The following is a 13,779-nucleotide window of genomic DNA, read 5'->3' as shown; positions in this document are numbered from 1 at the left end:
TGGTCTCTCACAAAACCATTAAGGTTTCAAACATGATAGCTAATTCCATGGCTGCAGCTTGAAGTTTACAAACATGTGTGAGTTCCTGTCCATTATTACCAGCTTAAGGTTCTTCCAAGATGTAGGCTTGCATCAGAAGTGAGATTTAAATACATGAATGCCCAGGTCCACCAATGTTTGAACTTTTGATGCCTGTAAAGGGGAAGTATGCTGCAAATTACATATGAAGCCCCAAATAGATATAAGGAAAGAATATTGGGGTACCAAGTTAAGTTTCAGTTTCATTTTATAAAGAACATAATGCCAAGAATGCATATGTTTCATTGTGTTATCAATGGGGTGCATCATACCTAATTAGTTAAATGAGATGTCAATGAAATTAACACCGGATCGGTTAAGCTGCTCATTCCACTCCTTCCCTGGGTCAATATTTTTCTTGTTCACCTACTTTGACACTGTATATTAAATGGTAGATGTTTGTCTAGGAAGGAAAGGCAATTAAAACTTTAATATTTAATATCAGTATCCATAGGAAAAGTACAATATATTAGAGATAAAAAGCCAATCATTCATGCTTGTACTTGGCAACATCCATGTTGCAGCATAAGCACTTTTTTGTCTGGGGCATGTGTGCCAAACAAGGAAGGCTTTTCTTGCAGTCTGCTTCAATTGTTCTCAGGTTATTACTTAAATGCTATAATGTAAGTCTATTAGTGTCCATATTGCAAATGGTGATGTGAATTCTTAAAGTCTCTTGTCGATATACTATATCGCATGAAATCATAAAAGCAAACTAAATTACTGAACATTCTTTATATGCAATTTATAAAACAAAGTTAAATGAAAATGGAGTCTCTTATGTGATTATATACTGTTGAATTCTATTGCCTATGCAATTTCGATTAGCACTGTTATGTAAATTTATATCTACTCTGCCTTCCTGTTAATGAACAGTTTAGCTAAATAGGCTTGCTCAAAGGACTTCTTAGCCAGTTTAAATGAAAAGAACAAAGATTATATTTATAGCTAGGTTTTTGTTCTGTGCGATTAAAATAATTGGTGGAATACACAATGACAAGATTACATCAATTTGTACCATAAATTACTCATAACCTCATTTGAATACTCTAAAAAACAAGCATAAAAAAGGATAATTTCGGAAATTTACAACTTTGTTCATCCTGAATAAAAGGAGAATCAAAACCTCTGAAATGATTGATCAAACGCTTTCTTATCAAGTCAACTGAAAATAGGTCTTGCCTTTTAAATTGACGGGTTATTGCTGAGAACGTTTTTCAAACAGCATTTAAAAATCTTACACAAGTAAATAGTGCTGCAGAATGTATTCGTAATCTCAAACAGGTGACAAAAGTAAAACTCAATAACAACATGCACCATGAACAAAAGATGTCGGGGGTGGCTGAAATATTCTGAGCCCTTTGGTGGCAGATTGGGATATGGGAAGGCTGACAAATTGGTGTAGAATGGCATTGAGAAGCATTGCTCTTATCATTTTACCAGAGAGAGGAGAGCTGGAAATCAGCATCCTGGCAGGAGGCAGTTAAGCCAGTAAAAGCCACTTCCCACTTGCTTTGATACATTGCATATGTCAGGGAGCCTAGCCTTAAGAAGAAAACAACTCAGTTACACCAGATGCCCTCCCAACAGTCTCAAAATGGATCTTCATTTTCAGATATTCTGTGACCCAGCGAGGGGCCGACTGCATGCAATGGCTTCTCTGAGTGACAGCATCACCAGCATTAATTGAGATCATCCCTGCCGTATATTGGTACACTCTTCCCAATTCGAATTGTAATGCCATATCCACCATCTGACTATTCACTGCCATTTAAACAACCCATTCTATTGTATCTTTCATAGGCCTTACTAACATATCAGACATATCTTACAGCTCTTCTACATGAGATAGCAGACACAAACACTCATATAGCTGCCAATGTATTCATACAAAATCACCGGTCTTACTCTTCCAGGACAAGATAGCACAGTAAAAAGTGAGGTCTGCAAATGCTGGAGATCAGAGCTGAAAATGTGTTGCTGGTTAAAACACAGCAGGTCAGGCAGCATCCAAGGAACAGGAAATTCGACGTTTCGGGCTCCTGATGAAGGGCTCTGGCCCGAAACGTCGAATTTCCTGTTCCTTGGATGCTGCCTGAACTGCTGTGTTTTAACCAGCAACACATTTTCAGCAAGATAGCACAGTGGAAGCTCTGTGGGGAGAAGATGCATGATGGCGTGATATCACTCCCATTAAGGAAACATTGCTGACCATAATCAGGAGTGGAGTGGAAGATGGAAATTGCCCATGGAAGTATGGTATTCCAGCCTTCCTAACAATATTACAACTGTTCCTGACCTTCAGTCACCCAAATTGATGCTCATTGTCAAGCCTCCAATGTTCTTATCACACAAACCCTTTCACAGTGACCACAAGCACTATGTTCTAAATCTTCTCGTTGTATCAAAGTAGGGTAATCAGCAATAAGAACCACTTCACCTGTGGGTGGAATAGAAGAGGAGGGAGAGACATCATAAATCCCAGCAAGCGATATATAGGAGGATAATGAAGGAGACTCCAACATTGTGCCAGGTACTAGCTTAGAAATATTCACAGTATTTAGAAGAAAGATTCTAATAGTGGGGTGCACAAACCATTAGTTGGCACTACCTATACCAGATAGAACTTTCATTCATTCACAGGATGAGGCCATCACTTGCTAAGCTAGCATTTATTGTCCATTCCTAATTGGCCAGAGAACAGTCAAGAATAAACCAAAGTTGTGTGTGTACTAGTGTCATATATAGGCCAGACCAGGTATGGATGGCACATGCCTTCTCTAAAGGGCAATAGATGTATAGATATCAATAGACTTTGATTGTATTCACAATCTCACCATCTGCTGCAGTGGGATTCAAACACATGCCCCCAGAATATTAGCTGGTTCTCTGGATGAACAGTCCAATGATAATACCATGAGGCCAACACTTACAACCAACACCATAGATATTCCCTTGCCAGAGAACATGGTTGTATAGTAGTTCTGCTAGTCAGGTGATGACATTCCAGGGCCAAGCTTTAGAAGAAGGCTGATGAATTTGGTGAACATAGTTTTCCTGCAGTGAACAGCCTGCCTGAAAGATTGTGGATCATGGCTAGGGGAATGGACAATTCTGCATATTGCTCAAACAAAAACTTGTTACAGGATTCGCCCTTTCCAGTGCGGAGATGCTGATCATTTCTAGCCAATGGCCAATAGAGTAGGCAAACAGGAGGCTGGAGGAACATAAGCCAGATAGCATCAGGAAATGGAGAAGTCAACATTTTGGATATAACTCTTCAGTCCTGAAGAAGGGTCACTACTGAAATGTTGACTTCTCCACCTCCTGATGCTGGCTGGCTACTGTGCTCTTCCAGCCTCCTTTGGATTCCAGCAGTTTTTTTTTGTCATTGGCCTAAGGAGACCAACACTATGCAACACCTGATCACTAAGGTAAGATTTCCTTTGGAGCTTCCTAACAATAATCACCACGCGAAAATAAAAAAAATCTCTCTCTGCTGTTTTGTCCACACATATCTCCAACTCTGAAGACAATAGGAAAACTGAATGAGGCTTAGGAATAAGGTTTAACCAACTAATTGGGGAATGAACATATTTATTGAAGCCAACACTGCTTCAGAATATAGAAGTGTCACCTTAAGATAATATATCGAGTCACAGTCACAGAGATTTATAGCAGAGAAACGGACCCTTTGGTCCAAGTCATCCATGATGACCAGATATCCCAACCTAATCTAGTCCCATTTGCCAGCACTTTGCCCATATCCCTCCATACCCTTCCTACTAATGTACCCATCCAGATGCCTTTTAAATGTTGCAATTGTACCAGCCTTCACCACTTCCTCTGGAGCTCATTCCATACAAACACCATCCTCTGTATGAAAAAGATGCCCCTTAGGTCCCTTTTATACCTTCCCCTTCTCATCCTAAACCTATGCCCTCTAGTTCAGGACTCCCCCCATCCCAAGGAAAATACTTTGTCTATTTATCCTATCCATGTCCCTCATGATTTTATAGACCTCTATGTCTGTGTCTGTCAATTCACCAAAAATCCCATTCCCAAGAAGGAATGCAGTAAGAATGCTTTCCATTCAATCACTCTATCACACCGTGACTAAAACGTCTGAGATACAAAAAACAACAGACAGGGAATATCACTGCATTTACAATCCCTAAAAGCATGTGATTGTTGGTTCTACCTGCTGAAGAATAAATAAAATTGGAAACTGATACAGTTGTCACTGTCAATCACAAGTAGATGATTCCTCCCTTGTAGTGAAGTGCAATGCATTTCCCAGAAACAAATGTCAAACAACATCAATCAGAATGGCTGACGTACAGATCAACCAACCTGGAGTCATTTCCTGACAACTTTGGCACTTAAAAGGCTAGTCCACCCAAAATGAAAGTAAGATAAAGCCATCCTCAAACGAGTTCATAAATTCTCTACCATTCTGCTTCATTTAATGATTCATGACTTTCACATACAGGGACAATCTTTTCTAGCTGCAACTTCCACAACATAGACTTTGCTGATAGGTATATGAAGTATTGATGAGTTAAGATCTTGTCCAAGTATGATCTAAGGACTTATTTCTTTTCTCATTGTCAGCTGTAGCCTGTGAGATATTCTACACAGACACCTAGACCAGTTTATTCCTCATTTGAGGTGGCTCATTGATTGGATCTGCTGCCTTACAGCCACAGGGACCTGGTTCGATTCCCACCTTGGGTGACTGTGTGGCATTTGCACATTCTCCTCGCACCTGTGCGGATTTCCTCTGGGTGCTCTGGTTTCCTCTCATAATCCAAAGTTGTGCAGGCCAGGTGAATTGACCATGCTAAATTGACCATAGTGTGATGTGTATTGGATAGGGGAATGACTCTGGGTGGATTACTCTTCGGAGGGTTGGTGTGAGCTTGTTGGGCCTGTTTCTACATGGTGGGTAATTTAATCTAAAACACACTTACCAGGTGCTGTTACCGCATGAGACAAACAAAGGCTTGTGGTTCAAACATATTTTTGTTGAAAAACTCACAAGTAAAAGAAAAAGCTCTTCCACACCAAATTAAATTAACTTTTCAGCTGATTGCCTGAAAAACACACATAATACCCACTCTGATTAATTTGATTGAGCTGCTGGATTCAATTCACTGAGGTCCATTGATGGGTGCATTCAGGGGCTTTTTGATACAAACATCAATCTCACATGGAGTCTTCACTGGCCAAGTCTTCACTGAGGGAATGGCCAGCTGGTATCCCTTCTTACCCCCCTTTCTAAGCTGTTCTGGGATGTTATCTGACTTCAGCCAATGGTGCCCAATGGTTACTCCATGGGACCAAGTGGCCAAAACTGGGAAATACATAAACAAAAGGTCTCTTGCATTATGGTTCTGGCTGAATGAATTTCAGGTCATAATGAATCTCCCATTGTTCAATGTTCACTACATGTCTGACCTGGTCTGGCTTTTGAATTGTGGTAAACATGTCTCTTTGTATTCGATTTACCCTTGCTTTCAGAAATTGTTTAGCTGATTTTATGTTGGACCTAGTTGTTTAAACTGTTGACAACTTGACCATGCAGCAATTGAAACATAAACAAAATCTGCTTCAGCTTCTGCTCCCCAGACTGGTTTGTCCGATATTATTCACCACAGGTGACAAAGCTCATCATAATGCTGAGAAATGAAAGAATTTGCCCAGTGCCAAGTGTACTGCATTGGTTCAGTTCTTACTCCATTGATTCTTCCAAATATAATTCTATCTAACTGCTTGAAATGAAAATTGTTGGAATATTTTACACCCAAATATGTTTTACAACAAAACCCAAAATACTCAAGCTTAAAGCCAACCAGATTCCAGTATGATCATTTTCAATTTAAAGTTTTAATCTTCCCTTGTTGTGATATTATAGTCTTACCGAAGCACATTTTTGACTCTCATTGTAGTACTGGAAAACAGCATTTTGGCTACCTTTTGTCTACTGAAAATTCAGAAAGCAAGATTACTGAAAGCACTTTCCACTAAGAAATCCATGTTCCTGTTACTCCATGTTAACTCAAAGCTATTACAGTGTAGCAAATTGTCCTGGTGGCTTTTCTCAGCTTGATTAATGTTTTGTAACTATAAAGTTGATAAAGTATTTTTTATTAAGAACATCCATGACATAATGTGGGATCATGCTAAAGTAATGACTGAAATCGATGAGTGGCAAAAATAGCCTCTTTTGTTCAGTAACCACAAATAGCACAAGTTCGAGGTGGCAATAGGATCCAGAAATACAGTGCTTACAAGAGTCCCTTTATACACAGTTCTTACATGTATTAAAATTCCTTTACTATGATGTTTTTTTTTATCTACAGTACACAAAGGTTTGAGGGGCTTTTGTCCTGAGAGACAGGAGATGGGTTAAAACACATGCTTAGTGCTGGCTGCTACTCTTGATAGGATTAAGAGTGTCTGTCTGGTCTGTGGCATAATTAAGAGGTGTTCGTCCTTTTGTCTTTTAAGTTAGCAAATGTTTGTAAAAATACGAGGTCTATATGCACTAAATAAGTTAGAAATCATAGCTGCACTGAATGAAAGCATAAATGATATCAAACAGATATCAAACAGCAGCTGGGTTGTGAGTTCCACTTATTCATATAATTTCACATAAGCACTATTTTGACAATTAGTTTCTTAAAGGAATAATGGCCCAGTTAAAAGATATTTAACCAGTACATACTGATTGGGAAAACTGTTTGGTGTTCTGTAATTGCACCTGAATTGGAAGGGGACTAATATACTGGCAAGGAGATTTGCTAGAGCTGCTCAGAAAGATTTAAGCTGGTAAGCGTTCTCCATGTGATTCTGGTTAGCAAGGTTAGATCTCATGGAATGCAGGGAGAACTAGCCATTTGGATACAGAACTAGCTCAAAGTTAGAAGATAGAGGGTGGTGGAGGGTTCTTTTTCAGACTGGAGGCCTGTGATCAGTAGAATGTCATAAGGATCAGTGCTGGGTCCACTACTTTTCATCATTTAAATGATTTGGATGTGAGCATAAGAGGTATAGTTAGTAAGTTTGCAGATGACACCAAAATTGAAAATGCAGTGGAAAGTGAAGAAGGTTACCTCGGATTACAATGGGACCTTGATCAGAGGGACCAATAGGCTGAGAGTGGCAGATGGAGTTTAATTTAGGTAAATGCAAGGTACTGCATTTGGGGAAAGCAAATCTTAGCAGGACTTATACACTTAATGGTAAGGTCCTCGGGAGTATTGCTGAACAAAGAGACCTTGGAGTGCAGGTTCACAGCTCCTTGAAAGTAGAGTCACAGGTAAATAGGAAAGTGAAGAAGGCAGTTGGTATGCTTTCCTTTATTGATCAGAGTATTGAGTACAGGAATTTGGACATCATGTTGCGGCTGTACAGGACATTGGTTAGGCCACTGTTGGAGTATTGCATGCAGTTTTGGTCTCCTTCCTTTTGGAAGGATGTTGTGAAACTTGAAAGGGTTCAGAAAAGATTGACATGGATATTGCCAGGATTGGAGGATTTGAGCTATAAGGAGAGGCTGAATAGCCTGGGGCTGTTTTCCCTGCAGCGTCAGAGGCTGAGGGGTGACTTGACAGAGGTTTGTAAAATCATCAGGGGCATGGACAGGATAAGTAGACAATGTCTCTTTCCTGGTGTGGGGAGTCCAGAACTAGAGGGCAAAGGTTTAGGGTGAGAGGAGAAAGATATAAAAGAAACTAAGGGGCAATCTTTTCACACAGAGGGCAATATGTGTAAGGAATGAGCTGCCAGAGGAAGTGGTGGAGGCTGGTACAATTACATATTTAAAAGGCATCTGGATAGGTATATGAATAGAAAGGATTTGGAGAGAAATGGGCCGGGTGCTGGCAGGTGGGACTAGATTGGATTGGGATATCTGGTCAGCATGGACGAGTTGGACCAAAGGATCTGTTTCCGTGCTGTACATCTCTATGACTCTCTAACTCTAGCTATTCAGGTGCAGGAGACCGTTCGTAAGGGTTCATCCCATAGTTTCAGATAGGTCATGGAGACATGATGGCAGGGGTGGTATTGTTCTGAATAGGTTAGTAGTCTTTGATATTCATTCAGAGGTAAATGGGTCGAAACATTGCTGTAGAAAAGGCTGATAAGAATTGAAGATGTAAAAAAGCAGTAATGGTTGAAAGGGTTAAGTTGGTCTATCTTATGACAGTAAAATATACTATAGAACCATGGTTTTATGAATGAATGAATGTGTGATAGGAAATAACAGTTTAGTAAAGGGTTTTGAATGAATGAACAGGAACCCGGTATTGATGAATGGTGAGCTGGTGAATGAGTTAGTAAAGATAACAAATAACACAATATCTCACACAAGACTTCAGGCCAATCCATGTCCAACAAGCTCTGCAGCGGTTAGTAATATTGAGTAAATTTTGGTCTAGTCGGCAACATCTACGTCCCATCAATGAAGATAAAGAAACTGCTCTGATCACTTTTTTTAACAGCTATGGAAAATTGTACTATAGCAGCAGAGATGATCTAAAACAAGCAATACTCTAGTTAAAACAACCCACAGCATTTAAAAAAAAATCCATCTCCCAAAGATTTCAAAACCCAGATCTAGAACTTTAAATTTGTTGAAGGCTAACTCGTCTTCTTTGAACCAAAGCTTAAATATCAAGTTTCAGACAATCTATCTATTAAATTTTGAGATAAATTGTTCATTGGCAAACAGACATGTAGAAAGAATGGTGACATATTGTTATGGCATGGGGATAGCAAGTCAAATCAAATCAGCCTTACTATCACTGGATTCATAACATCATGACCCCCAAATTGCTCCTAACTTGACTTTACAATTAATAGATTTTAGATACCAAGTGTATAACTTAAATAAAAATTAACTTTTTATCATTTATACTATAAATTTAGAAGGGCAAAGCTAAACAATATCAATCTAACTAATATTTATGATTTCAACCCAATCTTCTTTGATCCTCTTCCACCAATCACACACCAACAGACAGACTGGCTGATTGTGGTTAAGAGATAAATTCAGAAAGAAAAGCATAATAATTTATTTTTTCAATTAAAGCGCTTTAAGTGATTGATGATCTGTAGTTGACCTTGGATAATGAGTTGTTCACAGGCATGAATAATTCCAAACTATTTCCTCACCTCTTACAGACTGGGATTCTTTGCTCAGAACATTCAACAATTCTTTAATTGAATAAAAAAACAAGAGAGTAGAAAAGATCGTCCTGAAACTTCCAAAATCACTCTGCATCTGTTAAAAACTATCTTCTTTATAAAAACCTTTTTAATCAATAATCTCCGTGGTGGGTTGGCTAGCATTAAGTCACAAACTCAATATCTAACCACACCAGAGCATGACAACACTTGCTGTCAAAGCATTTACAATGTTCTTTGGATCAGCAATTAAGTTACACCTTCTTCAAGCTAGTCACCTGTAGCAAACGCCTACATTTGTTTTCTTTTCTTTTAAAACATACAGCTGTTCAAAGTTCAACTCACCCTAATCTCAATGCACAGTTCCACCAAAAAGGGAGAAAAATGAAACAAAAGTAGAAAAACAGTATCTTCTGTCAGCCTCGTATGGCAGACATATAATTGTTTTGGTAGCTTAGCTGTATGTTTTGTAATTTAAGCAAAATTTTATATTTTTCCATCTTTTTTAAAATTGTCATATTTTTGTCAACTGATACAAACATAGTTGGACCACAAAGGCCATAGTAAGGTACTTTATTCTTCCATTTCATCATACTGCCTAAATCATTTATTTACAGGACAGATTTCCCAAGGAAATTCATGATGTCACAGCTGATGCTATTATTGTGGTTGCTTAGCTTTTACACCTTGTCTATAATAGTGTGGCTTACCATATAAATATTAATGACTCTAGGGATTATTCCAAATCCATTAATCATTTATCTGCGGTCTAACAACTTCTAATCATTTGAAATGAGGTTTAGCCATTATCTGTGACTACAAAACAGAAAGTGACATCACTTAGCTCCGTTGAGGTTCTTCATGTGATAAAATTCTTCAATTTGCAGCTTAACAGTAGTAATGGAGATTGGAGTTATTGCCAAGTGATGCAACTATTTTGCACAGCAAATGGAAAACATTGCCAATGGAACTTTGAATACAGTTTTCATCAATGATCATCCTCACAACAAAGTAAACTATGACCTTCCTCATTGTTTCATACCATGCTATATTATATACATGGCAAGATTTCCATCCCATTTTAGGGATGAGAATGGGGGTGTCAGGAAGTGAATCATTGTGCCTTTAGCCAAACTATCAACATGATCCAGCTTCCAAATTATTTTGCGAGAGTTGAGATTAGGCAAGGAAGTTTAGATAACCAACTGAGATTAAAAGGCCAATTCAACTAATTGAAAGAACTACTTGGAAAGTTTCTATTGTCCTATAGAGGTATGAGGGTTCAGGAATTCAACAAATACCTGCAGGTGACCTTGCAATGGCAGACTATTGGTCCAGCAATCTCGAGAGACTTGGAGGCCCTCATTGCCTGCCAGGCCACGGTTTTAACTGAAGGCTGCCAATGCATAGGGATTCTCCATGCAAAAGCAGTTGTAGCTTTCTGATGAATTCAAGTTGTTTAGAAGACTGAAGTGGCTGACAGTTGCTGTTTTCGAATGTCCTGACCGAACAATTTCACAAGCCAGCCCACTGCCCTTAACTAAATGGCCAACCTGCTTTTTTCTTACTAATTGGTGAATTCATGGAATTGTTCCCATACAATGTAGAGTTATGACCCCCCATTTGAGAACAACATCAGAGTGTCTACCCAAAATCCTGGCCTTAGGCTGGAACCATTAGTGCAATACTGTAAAACAGGTGATAATGAGGGAGCAAATGATTTCTCCGTTTTTAAAAATCCATGAAAGTCATCAGATTTAATCTTGATTCGAATACAAGTGATATACATACATTGTAGCAAGAGTCACTGAACAGCAATGATGCTACAGGAAGGGTAAGTATGGTGTTCTCAGAGTGCTGAATGAGATTATTTAGGGGCTGGTGGAATTATTACTAGATTCTTAATCCAGATACTCAGGTAATATTCTGAGGTCTGGGTTATAATCCCACCATAGTGGATGTGGAATATGAATTCAACGATGAATATGGAATTAAGAGTCTAATGATGACCATGAAGCCACTGTCAATTGTTGGAAAAACCCATCAGGTTCACTAATGCCTTTCAAGGACAGAAATCTGCCATCCTTACCTGGTCTGGCTGACGTGTACCTCCAGACCCACAGCAATGTGGTTGACTCTTAACTGTCCTTTGGGCACTTATGTGGCACAGCAGTTAGCACTGCTTCCTCACAGCGCCAGAGACCCGGGTTCAATCCCCGCCTCAGACGACTCTCTGTGTGGAGTTTGCACTTTCTCCTCGTGTCTGCGTGGGTTTCCTCTGGGTGCTCCGGTTTCCTCCCACCATCCAAAAATGTGCAGGTTAGGTGAATTGGCGAGGCTAAAGTACCTTTAGTGTAAGATGGAAAGGTAAATGTAGGGGAATAGGTCTGGATGATTTGCGCTTCGGCGGGTCGGTGTGGACTTGTTGGGCCGAAGGGCCTGTTTCCACACTGTAAGTAATCGAATCTAAAAAATCTAATCTAATCTTAGGGATGGGCAATAAATGCTGGCATAGACAGAGACACCCACCCTGTGAACGAATAAGAAAATATCTTCACTGTTGCTTTACTTAAGATCTGATCTGGAACCTTCTGTGTCTGCATGATTCAGTATCATAATAGTCTGTGCATTTATTGGCAAGTTACTTTGCACTCCTGGTTCATGTTCATGTTGCACTGCTCCTGAGTGCCTTAACTGAAGCCATAACTAAATCAGAAGCCTGCACATAAATAGACCAGGGCCCTCAATCCAGCTTCATATTCCATATGATGATGGCATAGAAACACAGAAGTAGGGCAAGCAGCCCCCTTGAGACTTTTCCATCATGCTAGATCATGTCTTTTCAAATCCCCGATTATCATTGTCCCACATAATGTGGTAAGTTCTCGAGCTGACCAGCAAGAAACTCATAATAGATCTGGTATTGTGCATCACAATAGGACTAATTAATGATCTCATAAGAAGCCACCACTGGAAAGATAACCATAATATGACTGAATTTTACATCCAGTTTCATGGAGAAATGACAAGGGAAATTACTTGATCTTGAAAGCAGAGCTGGCCAAAGTGAATTGGCAAGTTAGGTTAAACAGTTAGATCAAAAGTGGCAGACAGTGAATGCGATGTTTCAGAATACACACAATAGATATAATGCAGTGTAAAAAGAATTCCAAAGGATAAAACTCACCATCTGTAAATAACTACAAAGATTACAGAAAGTGTCAAACTTAAATAAAATGCACTTAATTGTGCAAAGATAGGTTACAGGTTAGAACATTAGACAGAATATATTTTCAAAAAATAAGGAATAAAAATATAGTGGACGAGGGAAAGTTTGTCTGAAATTTAAAAGCAGATAGTGAATTGTTGCTGGGAACTCAACTGTTTGCAATTTAGATAAATTTATTTGATGAAGGGATGGAGTATATAGTGGTCAAATATTCTATGACACAATGATGGATCGGAAAGTTAGTTGTGAAGTGGATATAAAGAGGTACAAAAATATATAGATAGGTTCAATTCACAGGCAAAAATGTGGAAAATGGAGTATAATGTGGGAAAATATGAATTTGTCAATTTTCACAAGATGATTAGAAAAGGAAGCATATTATTTCAATGTTGAGAGATTGCAGAACTAAAAGACACAAAGGGATTAGATTACTTTCAGTGTGAAAACAGGCCCTTCAGCCCAACAAGTCCACACCAATTCCAGACCCATTCCCCTACATTTTACCCAAGACTATGGGCAATTTAGCATGGCCAATTCACCTAACCTGCACATTTTTGGATTGTGGGAGGAAACCAGAGCACCTGGAGGAAACCCACGCAGACATGGGGAGAACGTGCAAGCTCCGCACAGAGAGTCGCCTGAGGTGGGAAATGAACCCAGGTCTCTGGCGCTGTGAGGCAGCAGTGCTAACCACTGTCCCAGCATGCCATCCATTACACCCCATACTGCGGATCTTTGTGCATTAATCACGAAAGTTTAATATGCAGTTATTGCAAGTAGTTAGGAAAGACAGTAGAATGTAATTATTTACTGCAAAGGAAATTGTATGTACAAATAGTGAGGTTATGCTTCAATTGTTGTGGTGGTTCTGTTCACAGACCTGGGAATTTGTGTTGCAAACATTTCGTCCCCTGTCTAGGTGACATCCTCAGTGCTTAGGAGCCTCCTGTGAAGGACTTCAATTATACAGGGCATTGGTAAGATCACATCTGGAATACTATGTGCAATATTGTTCACTTTATTTAAGGAAGGATCTAAATTCATTGTAGCAATTCTGAGATTTATCTTATTAATACCTAGAATAGGTAGGTAATCTTATGCAAAAAGGTTGGGCAGGTTAGGTTTTCAATTATTCTAGCATGGAAGATGAAGAGGAAACTTGATTGAAATATATACGATACAGAGAGATATTGACAGGTTAGATGTGGAAAGGGTGTTTTCTCTTACTGAATAATTAACAACAAGGGGTCGTTGGGGCAGCACGGTGGCACAGTGGT

This window comes from Hemiscyllium ocellatum, chromosome 36, assembly GCF_020745735.1.
Source record: "Hemiscyllium ocellatum isolate sHemOce1 chromosome 36, sHemOce1.pat.X.cur, whole genome shotgun sequence".
NCBI lineage: Eukaryota > Metazoa > Chordata > Chondrichthyes > Orectolobiformes > Hemiscylliidae > Hemiscyllium > Hemiscyllium ocellatum.
Note: the sequence above shows the minus strand (reverse complement) of the source record.